Source organism: Emys orbicularis, chromosome 5 (assembly GCF_028017835.1).
Source record: "Emys orbicularis isolate rEmyOrb1 chromosome 5, rEmyOrb1.hap1, whole genome shotgun sequence".
NCBI classification, from domain to species: domain Eukaryota; kingdom Metazoa; phylum Chordata; order Testudines; family Emydidae; genus Emys; species Emys orbicularis.
The window spans coordinates 21,647,324-21,660,748 of NC_088687.1; positions in this window are offsets into that span (position 1 = coordinate 21,647,324).

The window sequence follows — 13,425 nt, forward strand, 5'->3', positions numbered from 1 at the left end:
TTGAATGACTTTAGGTGCCTATAATTTGGCAGGAGTACTGTGAACTGCAGAATGTAAAACTGGGGCTTAAGCACCCAAGTACCTTTTGTGGATTTGGGACTTTGTTGTGTGTTTTGTACAACATCTAGTTGCAGACCTTACTGGGCCCCTTGCCCCGTTACGGGAACCCCCAGCAAGGAGCGCGTTAGACGAAGGCTCTGCTGCCAGCCATTACAGGCACCAGGAACACCTGTGCGAAGAGAGCCGCGGGGATGCGCCGCGTTCCGCTCCCCACCCCCTGCTGGGAGCCGCGCGCGCGCAGCGCTGTTGGGGAGGCTGACGCCGGCCACCTGCAGGGGGCTGCACCCCGCTCTTCTGGGGGCGCCCTGCGCGCAGGGGGATGCTCGGGGCTGGGGCTACCCGCCGGGTGAGCCAGACGCAGTTCGGCACTGTCCAGGTCAATGACGCTGGTAAGAGTCTTATTGCAATTCCTAGAGGGGTGTTTTTTTTGGGGGGGGGGGAGGCGAACTCCTGTCTCGTTTTTGTGCTTCAAACCCCCCCTGGTTTACACGCCGGGTTTGTCGTCGGTAAGGATGCGTGCAGGGCCGGCCCCTTGCAGCCGCTCGGTTAGGCAGAGGAAGGCGCTTTGCTGACTAGCAGCATAAGGGCAGGACGCGCCCCCCCCCCAGCCCTTCGAACGCAAATCTAGGGGAGCCCCCCCAGCCCACAGCGCGGACATTGACTAGCTCGAGTGGTTCCCTCGCTCCCCACAACACCCACTCCCCAGCGGGGGCCCCAGGGCAGCGTTTCCTGAGCAAAGAGATCAGCCCCTTCGCTCTGTAACACTGTCCAGCTAGGAGCGTGGCCCCGGTGTCTGGGGGAGGCGAGGTGCAATCGGATGTCGTGTTTGCAGGGCGCTGAGCGCTCATGTGGTGTAGCAGCTGCGAGCCCCCCTCACAGTATTTTATAGGTGAGCGGTGATAAGTATCGGAGGGTTTGGATTAGAAACAAGTTCAAAGGGAAGGAAAGCTTTCGATCCCACTCTCGTGGCGATGGCAAACAAAGAGGACCCGGAATGTCATTCAGCTAAGAGAAGTCTCTCAGTGCATGTACTACATACTGACACGTATGAAAAATATCAAGGAGGTGCTTGGTGTACTGGAGTTGAATTAAACAACCCCCCCCCCCCCCACGAAGGGAGGCTAAGCCGTTTGCTCTCGTGCACCGGGAAGCCAGGGGAAAAGCAGCCGCTTGTTCCAGGACAGAAGCCCTTCGCCCATCACCCTGACTCTATAAAGCCAAGCGGGAGCCATTTGCTCGGAACGGTGCAGAAAGTGCGGTGGCGCCCGGAGCTGTGTCTCTCCATAGCTGCTTCCCCTGAAGTCCCTCTGGTGTGTGGGTGTGGGTGTCCCCCAGGGTTGTCCCTATGCAAACAACAGGTTGAATATTGTAGGTGAGGGTTATTAAAGTGTCCCCAGGACAATGGCAGTCTGTGTCCCATTCGCCACGCTTGGCTTAATCTTTGGAAAGGGCACACACAATGTGACATGATGTTGGCTTCCAACATTATTCAGTCTGCATAGCGGCAAGTACTGCTCTGTCTCCCTGGAAATGAAGGTCGGCAGATTTAATCCTACCCTCTAACAACCCCTACGCACTGATAGCGGAGCTGTGAGCACCCCGCTAGATACATTGAGCTCGGCCTTGAACCTAGATCACTTAGAAAAGAATTAAAAGGAAGAGGCTCAGAGAGGAGGATTCTACCCAACCCAGTCACACAGAATACGGTCTGGGTAGCGTTGCATTGGGTCACTCATATCTCACTCTGTCCATGGGTTTTCCCTAAAGAATACCTGGCCCGGGAGCTGTGTAGCCGATGCTGCGGGGAGAAATAAAGAGCTTTCTTATTCTTTCGTGAGCACTGTAAGCAGTGCTCGTTTTCCTGTGGCTTGGAGTAAAACGCACTAAAACGGAGCCATCCAAAGGGGAACAAAGCGCTCAGCCCTAGATGCTGCCATGTCTAACTCTAACCTCCTGTGCTGCTTTCAGAGCAAAAACGTGCCCCAAGTCTGAGGGCCCTGGGATTAGGCACTGGCCAGAGGAAGGTGAGTGGAGAGAGGGTGAGGGCTGGCGTGGGATTCTTTCCTTGGGATAAAAAACAGGAGTACTTGTGGCACCTTAGAGACTAACAAATTTATTTGGGCATAAGCTTTCGTGGGCTACAGCCCACTTCTTCAGATTAGTCTCCTTGGGATGTTGCAGTATCTGAAGGGCCTTTGTTTTGGGGACCTCTCCGATTTAGAGTCATTCCTGGTTCAAAAGAATTAGTACAAGGATCACAGCCCGTTTTCAAGTCACCTTGAGTTTAAAAGCATGTTTGCAAGCCGTGTCAGTAAAAATGGTGGGTTTCAAGTCAGTTGCCAGCACAGAGCGAATTACATGCAAAAATATCACCCACCTCGTCTCTCTGAATTAGGGATAGATCCTAAATTCTGCACCGACTCTACTTCCTCCAGCAGTGCTCCGTTTGAGGAAAGGTCGAAATGTAGTTTGCTTTTCAAAGTTACCTAGGGCATCAGTTTGATAGATTTGCGGAGGCACGGGCAATACCATAAAATGAGTTATAGTGGCTGAAGGAATTAATCATCACTCGATTCCAAAGTTCCATGATCACTTTCAATTTCAGGAAGCAAGTTCCATGTAATCTAAAAGGTGTTTTTTTTTTTAAAAAACAACGTCATTTACTACCCAAAATATTAGAATATTTGGTGTTTATTTATGGAAGGATCACGTAAATATTTGTGAATTTAGACATTATTTGCATTAAACTAGCCAGTTCTAGAAGTGTGAGATCAAGAGTGAACTAAGTAGTAGTCTTTAGATGAGTTAGATTCCCCCCCCTCCTCCCCCGAGCAATATAGGGAAATAGATGATTTCAGAGCTAGCACCACTGGAAATACCACAGCGCCACCAGCTGGATTTAAAAGATTTAAACCAGAAAAACTAAGTGCATTGAATAGAAATCTGCACGGCTTCCCTTAATAGGGAGAGAGCACATGGGTGAACGAGAGAGACGGCAGCCCTTAGCGTGAAGAGACCTACAATTTTACAACAAAAGAAAAGGTAAAAATTCCAATGCCATCTCCTCGTGTATTCTATCCCTACAGCCCCGGCACAATGTGGAACATGTGTCTATTTTAGAGAGTTAAATTATACAGCACTTATCTCATGCATTGTGGCAGCTAGGCAAGAATAAACAATAGGTAAACAACTGCTCTAAACTAGCCAACCAGTCAGCTAGCTAATCAGATCCAACAAAATGAGCAAAATAAGTGATCGAAAGGAAAAGCTGTCGGGGAGGGGGGGGGGAGAAGGGAAGAATACTGTAGTTAGAAAGAATTGGATAAGACAATATTGTGCCTTGAGTTTTAAAGCAGAATCCCCATTGATTGCTGATGGCAAAGATTAGTTATTGTAGTAGCTCTACACCTAAATCTTGCTTTAGCAAAGAACTTAACCCCCTTGCAAGAAGTAACATTGAAGTCCTCTGGGCTGTTCACAGTTGACAGAGTTAAACATTTACAAAGCAACCATTTTCATAACACAGTCACTTTACTTTTACTCATCCCACAAGCTATAGATGTTGCTGATAGCAACAATGCTTCTCTTTAAAATTGTAATGGGATATAATTAAAACTCAGTTTTTAAAGAATAATCTGGTTGGTTCCCTACTACCAAATATCACTTACAGATTTTAAAAGCTTCTATAATTGGGTAATAAAATCCTAAATTTTAGTCTACTCTGTATTACAGGGCAAAACATTTAAAGCACAAATAAAACACTCTATGATAATTGTTCCCACTAGGTGAATTCCACTATTTTTGGCTTTATCTCCATGATTTTATGTCAGTTTCTCAGTTTGTTCCACAGAAATAATAATAATAATAATAAAAAACCATTTGTTTTCAGGCTAGTTACAAGAATAGCTAGCTAGAAATTATATAATAATTTTTCATAACATTCATATTTTCAGCTTTAAAACATCTTTGTGTAAGTCTAGCCAAATATTATTTGAACATTTTTCTGTGTTGTAGTAAATGCAGCCTTATTCCCTAAAAACACAATGTAATAATGGTATTATATTACTCACCCTGTTCCATATGTGTATTCATCCCGGTATCAGCTGTATTAGGGACCAAAATAATGCTTTATTACTTTTTACTCCTAGTAGCTGTGCAGACCTGGCATAACCCAAGCCTTTTTTTCTTTTCCCAGGCTCCACATTTACTAGATTCCAATTAGAAAGCTAATTTGTTACATCTGTGCAAACCAACTGACAGAAATGAGGACTTACGCAGGTGTCACCAATGGTATTATTTGGTCAGTGTAATCTTTTTACAGGTGACATGAGTGAGAAGGAAACCCAGCTTGATTTGCAGAGCCTGGGTTGAGATTCTAGAGCTGATAACTAGGGTAAAAAAAGAAAAATTAGATTTTGTTCTGAAAATCATTGTCAGAACAAGCTGGGAACCCAACAATATAAATTTTAGGTAGGCACTTTTCAGAATAAAACCCCATGTTTGGGCAAATCTAGCCCATTTCTCTGGCTGAGGAAGGCTCCTGTGCAGCAGAACTGGTGCATTCCACTGCATAAGGGGTAGACTAGATGTGATAGGAACCAAACACAAACATAGGTGTTGGAACCAGGGGTGCTGGTTGTGCAGCCTCATCCTCCCCCCCAACTTGAAGTAGTTTCCATCATATACAGGGTTCAATGGCTCTCAGCACCCCATAACACATATACAAATTGTTCCAGCATGCCTGAGCACAAGGTATATGCAGTCTAGATGCTATCAAGGCCCCTGTGGGACAAAACACTGGTGCAGTGCCTGGAGCAGGCTAAGGGCTTCCTGGCTGTACACATTTTCTTCTCCCTTAGCTGCAGGGGATTGTGCAGAGACCCTGCATAGGCTGCTTCAAACGTTGGGCTTTGAACATTTCCTGGATCTGGTAATGCATTGGTAAATTTACACATCCATTTGCTATGTGAATGTTCCCAATGCTAACACTAGAGCTGGGGAAATATTGCAAAAAAGAGTGTTTGCAAGTGTTCACAGTCTGGTGTATTGAAGACTGTTGTGGAACTGCAAGCTATCACTTTAAGAGCAGGGCAGTTGTGGGGTGGCGGTTCTGTTTGCAGACTAGGGGCTCTATAGCAAAGCAATAGGATCTCATCAGCACTCAGTCTGATAAGAACCTGCTTAAAGCAAGGGGGGCTGATGAGTGTTACCTCTCTGCCTTAAGGAGCAGCCTCTGTTGGAGTTTTTCTGTGTTAAGGTTCTGATTTCTGGGAAATAAGTGGTGTTACATTGCAGCCTTCCACCAAGAATATTTTGTTTTATCTCACTTTGCTGAGTGTATGTTGTGACCATAACACATTGGAAGGCCCACTGGCTTTTTGGTTTGATCATGTTCATACCACTCCTTTCTCCCTCAACTTTTTCTAGTTAGTCATAAACATTGAGGCAGATGAGTTTTTGTTTGACTGGGTTTGTGGGGAATTGACACATGCATGAACAAGAGCACATGCATGTTTAAAATGTTTCAAGCTTCTGATTAGGAAATAATACCATGTGGCTTAAGAGAGCAACCACAGATAATAAATAGCAAACCCCATCCCTCATAGTCTGAAAACTGTTTGTCTAAGTTTATTTGGCAACTATTTACAAACAACACATTGGCAGAAATTAGGTTCAGTTCCCAAATGATTTGCAAATATAATAGTTCTAAATTTGTCAGATAATTTAATCACAATGATTTAAGTTTTAGCTAACAAATATTTATTTTAAAAACAGTTTCAGGCATGTGATCTGTATTTACATCTACTTCCTAGGTTAACATGGACTATAAGTACTCTGTCTCCTATATCTGTGGTCAGTCTTCTTATTGGAAAGCACTTGGTCCCCCCTCCTCTATTCTTCCCCCAAACCACCACTTTTGTTGCAGCATGGGAAAGAGGTCTGCTTTGTCCCTTGCCACTCCCACTACCCTTCAACCTGCTATGTCCTTTTACTGCTCTACAAGCAGTAATGCACTTCAGAGCAATGTGTGCCCCTTTGCAGGACTGAACCCTGAAGAAGTAAATGTATTCACTTTAGTGGGTTCTGTTGTTCTTAAACACGTCACAGTGTTTTGAATGAGGTTTACTTTGTATTGCTCACATCTTCCTGTAGGCAGATTTTTCAGAGTTGTATAAACTCATTAGGAAATACTGCTTGTTCTTTAACACAAAAAGTGTGAGGAGTTCATTATTTGCAAGTCCCTAATCCTGTAGATAGCTAAACCGTATCCAAACAGCAGCAGCTATTAAGCTGTAAGGCTTGTAAAAATCATTGTTGGGGACAAGTCCCTATTTTCACTCAGTGTTATTCTGTAAATCAACACACTTCTCTTTTTACACTGCACAGAGTGCATGCTTTACACTGGCTATCATGGAGTAATGATCAGTCCTTAAACAATGTATTGAGCATTAGGAATATAAACTATCCACACTATTAATTTTGTTTGCTTTCTTTAGCTTATTTTTCCATGTGTAAACAAAATAATTAGTAACAACATAGGTCAACAGTAATTACTCTTGCCGTGGTCTGCAGTGAATATTCATACATATACACACAGCCATCTCTACTGTATACATTTGAAGAAGCATGTTCATGGACAGTGGGGAGGAGTACAATTTATTAACAGTGTCAGTGTGCTATAGTGCTTCTCAGTTTTTTTTGGCTAGTGTGACTGTTATATCTGCTTAGGATACAGCGCCATAGTGAGCTAAAATAGCCAATTTAAGGATTTTGTTTCAGATTGATACTGTGCCACTCCATACTACCGATTTCAAACTGTGCCTAGCAAATTCATGTTGTGCATCCACCAACTTATCTAAAAGCGTCTATAAAGGTTGTTTTCAACAGCATCCCCCTTTCTCTTCTTCCAGGCTGCACTAGGTGACTATGGGTCAGGGAACCATCGTGTGGTAGGTGCTCCTCTGGGCTCAGGTCTGGGCAGTGGAATGTCTATCTTGCTCCCCCTGCAAGCTCCCTACAGCCAACCAAGGAAACAGGCAGTAAAACTGCCAGTGCTTCTCTTTCACCTTTCCCCCCCTTCCTCCTTTCCGTAGAGCAAGAGTTGCCCAGTGGAAGGAGTGTTGTGTGGTTAAGGCACTGGGGTGAATCTCAAGGAACATCGGTTCAATTCCTGTTTCTGCCACAGGCTTCCTAGGTGACCTTGGGAAAGCTGCTTAATATTTCTGTGCTTTAGTTCCCTGTCTGTACAATAAGGATAATAATGCTTCCATTAAAATAATTCTTGTGCAGATAAGTTAATATTTGGATGGTACTTGAATAATCTGGTGATGTGGTTATCTAAATACCTAGATAAATAGTAGAGGAGCTACAGCAGAGAAGGAATGGCTGCTCAGACAGGAGAAGGCAATGAGGGCGAAGAAATGGTGCCCTCCCCGCCAAGAAGGGCTGGGGGCACCTACGCTTTCATCTGCAGGTGTTTGTGCCTCTATTCCCTGCTGAGGTTGGATGGGATAACTCCATGGCTTTTCATGGAATAGAGTGCCAGAAGGACACATGCAGACATAAGAGTCATGCACCAGCAACATGTGGGAGCAACAGATTCTGTGCCACTCCACAGACAGCTGGGGTGGAGGCGGGTTGGCCAAAATAGTTACAAATATCAATGAGAGGGTCCTATTTGCACTTCAAAAACCAAAACATTGTTTTGAGCTGGTTACAGAGAGGCAGCCAAAGCCTCTGGCAGGGGCGAAAGACTTAGCTACCATGGTTCCAGCGAATTAACCATGTGGTTTGGGCACACATTCTCTTTAGAGCCAAGAATGTCTCTAAGTGGTTTAAAAATTGTAGCATGGACAGTGCCTCAGAAATGAGACAAAACCCTGTATTTCATAATGAAAAACAGAACAGAACGCAGCTGAGCTGCCAGTTCCATCTCCTCTCCAGTGTCTCCAGCTTTGTATGGCACCACGTTCCTATTCATAAACCTCTAACTATTAACGTTGGTGAGTGTCAGGATATTTGTTGTTTTTATTAAAGCCCCAGCTCCTGGAGACACGTGAGTACATAAAAAGCGCAGCTTTCACTAAAAAAGTACACCCAAATTTCCAGCCCTTCATGGGCTAGAAAGGGTCTAAATCAGAGGTCAAAGAAAAAGATCCCCACATTTATCGTTTGTCAAAAATCTCATGATTTTTCAATGTTCAGGTTAGGCACTGAGATACATTTTTGTTTTTGACAATAGAAAATATTCTCAGGTCTTCAAAGTATTGTTTGTTCGGCATCATTGTGGAAATAGTGCTGGCACATATTATTTTAGGAAACAGTTCTGCACTTAAAAAAAATCACAGGCTTACCTAGCATATGCAGGAAATAGCCTATTCACTAGTATTAGCTGTGTGCTAATGGGGCATCCTCTCCTTTAAATTGGGGCGGGGGGGAGGGGTTGTAGGAATATTTGGGTGGGCAGCCAGGGGAGTAGCAGAGTGTGCTACATTTAGTGATTATTATAGCAATTATTAGCTTTAGGTGTTGGACTGCTTGTAAGGATCTGTGCAGTTGCAGAAGGATTTATATATATTTGGTAGTTCTGAGGTAATACTTGCATAGAAAATGTAACATACATTCGTAGGTGCATGGTACCTTTCATCTTTGAGATCATAAAAATTATATATTTTTTATTTATAAAAATTAGGGTGACAGGCATGTTTGAAATACAAAGTACCTTTTGCCTGTTTTGTAGGTAGCTCAACTGTGCTTCTATATTAGTCAAGTGGTTGTTCAAATTGCTTTATTGGTTTGAACTGTCTTCTAAAAAAGAAATCACTGTTAAATTTGAATACTTTAAAAGTCATACTAGGAATCAGCCTTTCTGGGATACTGTCAAATGATTAGACGGGGGGGGGAGATTCTGTCTTGGGTTTATATCTACACTTATTTCAAAGTAAAAAACATGCAGAACGCTTCTGGTGTAACTTAATTAAAGTACCAATGGTTAATCGTATTTCCAACAGCAGCTCCCTTATTAGAGGTGCTACTGCTTTTAATGGCCTAATTGCTTTTATAGGACTTGCATCTTTTAATAAAAAATTTAGTTATGATATTCCAAAAATGAGCCAAAAGCGAAAATTGTCATAGACTAAAATATTAAGGGTGGTAAATGGCAAATTAATATTACTGAGGGAGATTTTCATAAGTGCAGTGTTGCTTTTACTCCCATAGAAATTAATGGATGTTTTACTTTTGACTTCAGTGAGAGCAGATCTAGTCCAATATTGAGTACTTTTTAAAATCCATCCCCTAATATTTATATAACCCCTTTCATCCAAAGGTTTCTCAAATTATTTTGCAGACTATATACACACTCCTGCACACAGCATAGGTAGAGGTGAAAAATGTTGTACATTACAGAGCCATGTGATAAGTGCATTGATCATGCAACTTTGACCACCTCACCTGCACTGTGTCCACTGATTCACCCCCACTAGGACTTACTCTACTATTCCAAATCCATGGAACATTCAAACAGCTGTCATTTAAAAAAAAAATCCACTTGCTACAAAGGCAGAGCGTTCCTCCCCAGTTTCATAGGCCTGAGATGCAGGATGGGTTATATTTAGTGCTGGATCAGCAATTGGTTTAATTCAAGATATGATCCCTCAGGGCTATTTTGGATAGGCAGTAGCTAATAATGCTTACCTATCTTTCTAACGCACTTTGACATCTATAGGTGGAAAAAAAATATTATGGGGCAGATTATAATTGTCCTTACCCTATCTATGCAGTAGCGTAAGGTCCATCTTCCACCCCCTCAGCTCCATGGGGGTTTTATCTGAATTGCTGTGTGTTTGAGCAGGTGGGGAAGGGGGAGCATTGGCTGCAGTAAATTACTTCTTCTCTGGAGCAAAAGGGGAAGAATGCTGACTCTTGGGGAAGTACAGCTATGTGCTACTCCTCATGCAGGACTTGGCCTAACACTCACTCAGGCTCTGCGTATATGTAAGCCACACTTTTTCAGATGAGGTTATTTAAGCACAGAGAGTTCTATTGACTTGGCTTAGTGGCACTGTGGCCTAGGATTAGTAATTGACTGGGGAACCAAGAGACCTGTGTTCTGGTTGTTTGACTGAAACTAGACCTTTTTTATAGTGAAATTTGGCTGTACTGTGCACATCCGTGGGATTAACAACCACATAGTGAAAATATGTATCTTATGAGATACACATTTAATGAGCCAGGTTTATGCAGGTGATATTATTAGCTTGATTAGTGCAACTTATTCCTTTAATTTGATCACCTGGTGTGACTTACCCACCCTCCTGTATTTAATATTGTGCAAACAGTGGGTTTGATTTTCCACTGCCTTATTTCAGCTGTAAATGAATGTATGCCCAGTAGCATGCCAAGGTAAATGTGGTGATTTTAATGGAGTTACACCAGCATGAAACTGGAGTCAGACCATAGTGACCCAGGCCCTGTATATTCATTTAGCTACACAAAAGACAAAAAACACGTGGATGTTCAAAAAGCAAAACGCTTTCTTTAAGAAAAAACAGTTTAAATTGCTAAGTGGCTACAATGTAGTTACTCATTACATCTTTTACAAAACTCAAGCACTTAAAGGAAATAAATAGCTGAGGACATCATAAAATCTTACACTGTCCACAACATTTTTTTTCCAAATGTAAAGAAATGTATATTTCATCACAAAGCCTGTCACTTAACTCTGACCCAAAAGAAATACTACTCTTTCATCAGTAATCTTAAAAGATGAAAAGAAAAAATAAACCTTTCTGAAAAAGAAACATGGCTATCATAATATATACACATTAATTTCCCATTTTGAGCAGCCACAAATGCAAATACATGTAGACATAGTTCCATACATTGATAATACTATGCACTTTCTCATTACATTATGTATACAATTTCAAACTCAAGAAACAGCAGCTACAAATGCTACAACCACCACAACAACAAAAATACTGTCACTTGATAAATGTGTTGCCTGATACTTTCCCCCAACAGTATCACTTAAAAGAAAATATTTAAACACCAAGGACACAAAACCAATATATTAGAAAAAAAGAATCCCTCCTACTGAAAACACTCAACAATCCATAGGTCAGAATTAAGTTTTTTTCCTCTTTGATGAAATACATATTTCTTTCTATTTTATGAGAATGGGCTAGTGTGTCCCCTTTTCCTGGTTAAAAAATCATGATCTCATCATTAGCCGTGTCCCACTGATGTGTGCTCATACATATGTGATTTGCCTTCCACAGAAATGGTGTAGGGCTTACGGCCAAACCGGGCAGCTCTCCAGGGAGCCAATGGAGACTAGTGCTGCCTGCAAGGAAGCTGTGCCCCCAGCACAAGTTCTGGTTCCTGGCTGGGCTTCCCCACCCTCCCTAATATCACAGATTCCTCTGGGGCAATAGTGGGCTCCCCTTGGCTTCATGTGGACATGGTCATCTGGCCTGGATCTTAAGTGGTGCAAGTCTTTTCACAGGGGTGAACTTCACCCCCAGTAATTCACTTTTCTGGATAAAGTTGAGATTGCAGTGTGCCCAAGTAGTCCATATAATTGTGGAACGTGCCATGGGATTTTTAATGCTCATAAGTAATCAGAGAGGAAAGAGTGTCTGGGGGTTATAGCACTGGACTTAGGAGGCCTAGGTTGACTTCTAGGCTCTGCTGCACACTTACTGTGTGACCTGGGGCAAATTACTTAATCTTTTTGTGTCTCATTCTTCCATGTGTAAAGTGGGAATAATATTTCCCTACCTCACAAGGGTGTCAAGTAGAGAATTTCAGGTGAGATACTGTGGTATTGGGGGGTGGCAGATGAGAACCTAGGTAGATATTGATTTTCTCTCTTGTCTGTGAGATGATTCCCTCATGAAGTACATTGCTCTCTAATTTTAGGGCATTGGTTCAGACTTAGGGATTCCATAGGACATTAATCAGCCTCACAAACAGTAATCTGTTTTAATTGATGAAATATGACAAGATCACAGCCTAAAATAATTTGGTTTAAACCAACCAGTCTTGATTTGCATTGTGAGTGCATACATGCACCTCACCCTGTTACTCAGAAAACTGTTGATATGACCCATTCTTATGGACACCTATTTTACTAAAATGTTTAAAAATCCTGCACACGAGATTAAGAAACCCAACAATCTGAGTTTACAGTAGGGTTAACAAGGGGAATAATCTGAATGTTGGTTGTGATTCAGTTGTTGTTTTGGGGCCTTTATACATTATCCTGGATCAGGAAAGCTTACAGATAAGGAAAAGTATGTTTTACTTTTAAAGATAGTCCACTTTGTGCACCTGTAAGAAATTAAAGCAAACCCAGCAAATAATAGTGCAGTTTTGGACTATTCATTGCTCTGCAGACAGTGGGAGTTCTGGCATAGAAAGGTGTGCTTATAATTCTGCCTGCTTTACAGTATCCCAAGTAAGCATGGAAGACTGAGAAAATATTTCATAATAGATCTGATGTAGTCAATGATGTAAAATTAGCATTTCCATTAGTCAAGACAAAAGAGATGACCACAGAAATGTTGGCCCTGACCACACTATGGTAGACCCCATGATAGCACCCACCTTTTCTTGATTTGCATGGGTACTTTTTTTGTTTTGAGATCCATACTATAGTTACGTCCCTTCTTAGTCTCTAGGATCTTTTTATAATGTGGTTCTTTGGAGAGAAAAAAAGAAAGAAAAGCTTTTCCACATTGTTGAGGGAAACAGTGAACTCTGACTGTAACAACTGTGGTTAGTCAGCATAGTTTAACCCACAAAGCAGTCTAGATAGATATTCTATATGGGATATGTTCAGTTGGTTGGGTTATTGGGATTACTCTAAATTATTGCAACTCCATTGAAAATACAAATGATTCTTCATAAAAACATGAGTTGCTTATAAACACTGGTCAGTAGTCCAGAGCAAAATTTGTATCACATTGTTTTGAAAGGAAGGAGAGATGTTTGCAGGGTTTGTTTTCCCCTCCCTCGTATATACCATGACTGGCAGAGCTATTTTAGAATTACCTTGCTTTTAAGTCATTTTATTTGCCTTGCTACTTGTGCTGAGTGTAAGTGATGGGAACAGGATACCCATGAAAGGCAAGAGGAATGATCTAGTGCAGACTGGAGCACAACACATTTCAAGCATTCATGTTTATCTTAGACAGGGTTTCTCAAAGAGGGGTCACCGCTTGTCTAGGGAAAGCCCCTGGCGGGCCGGGCCGGTTTGTTTACCTGCCCCGTCAGCAGGTCCAGCCGATCGCGGCTCCCACTGGCCGCGGATCGCTGCTCCAGGCCAATGGGAGCTGCTGGAAGCGGTGCGGGCCGAGG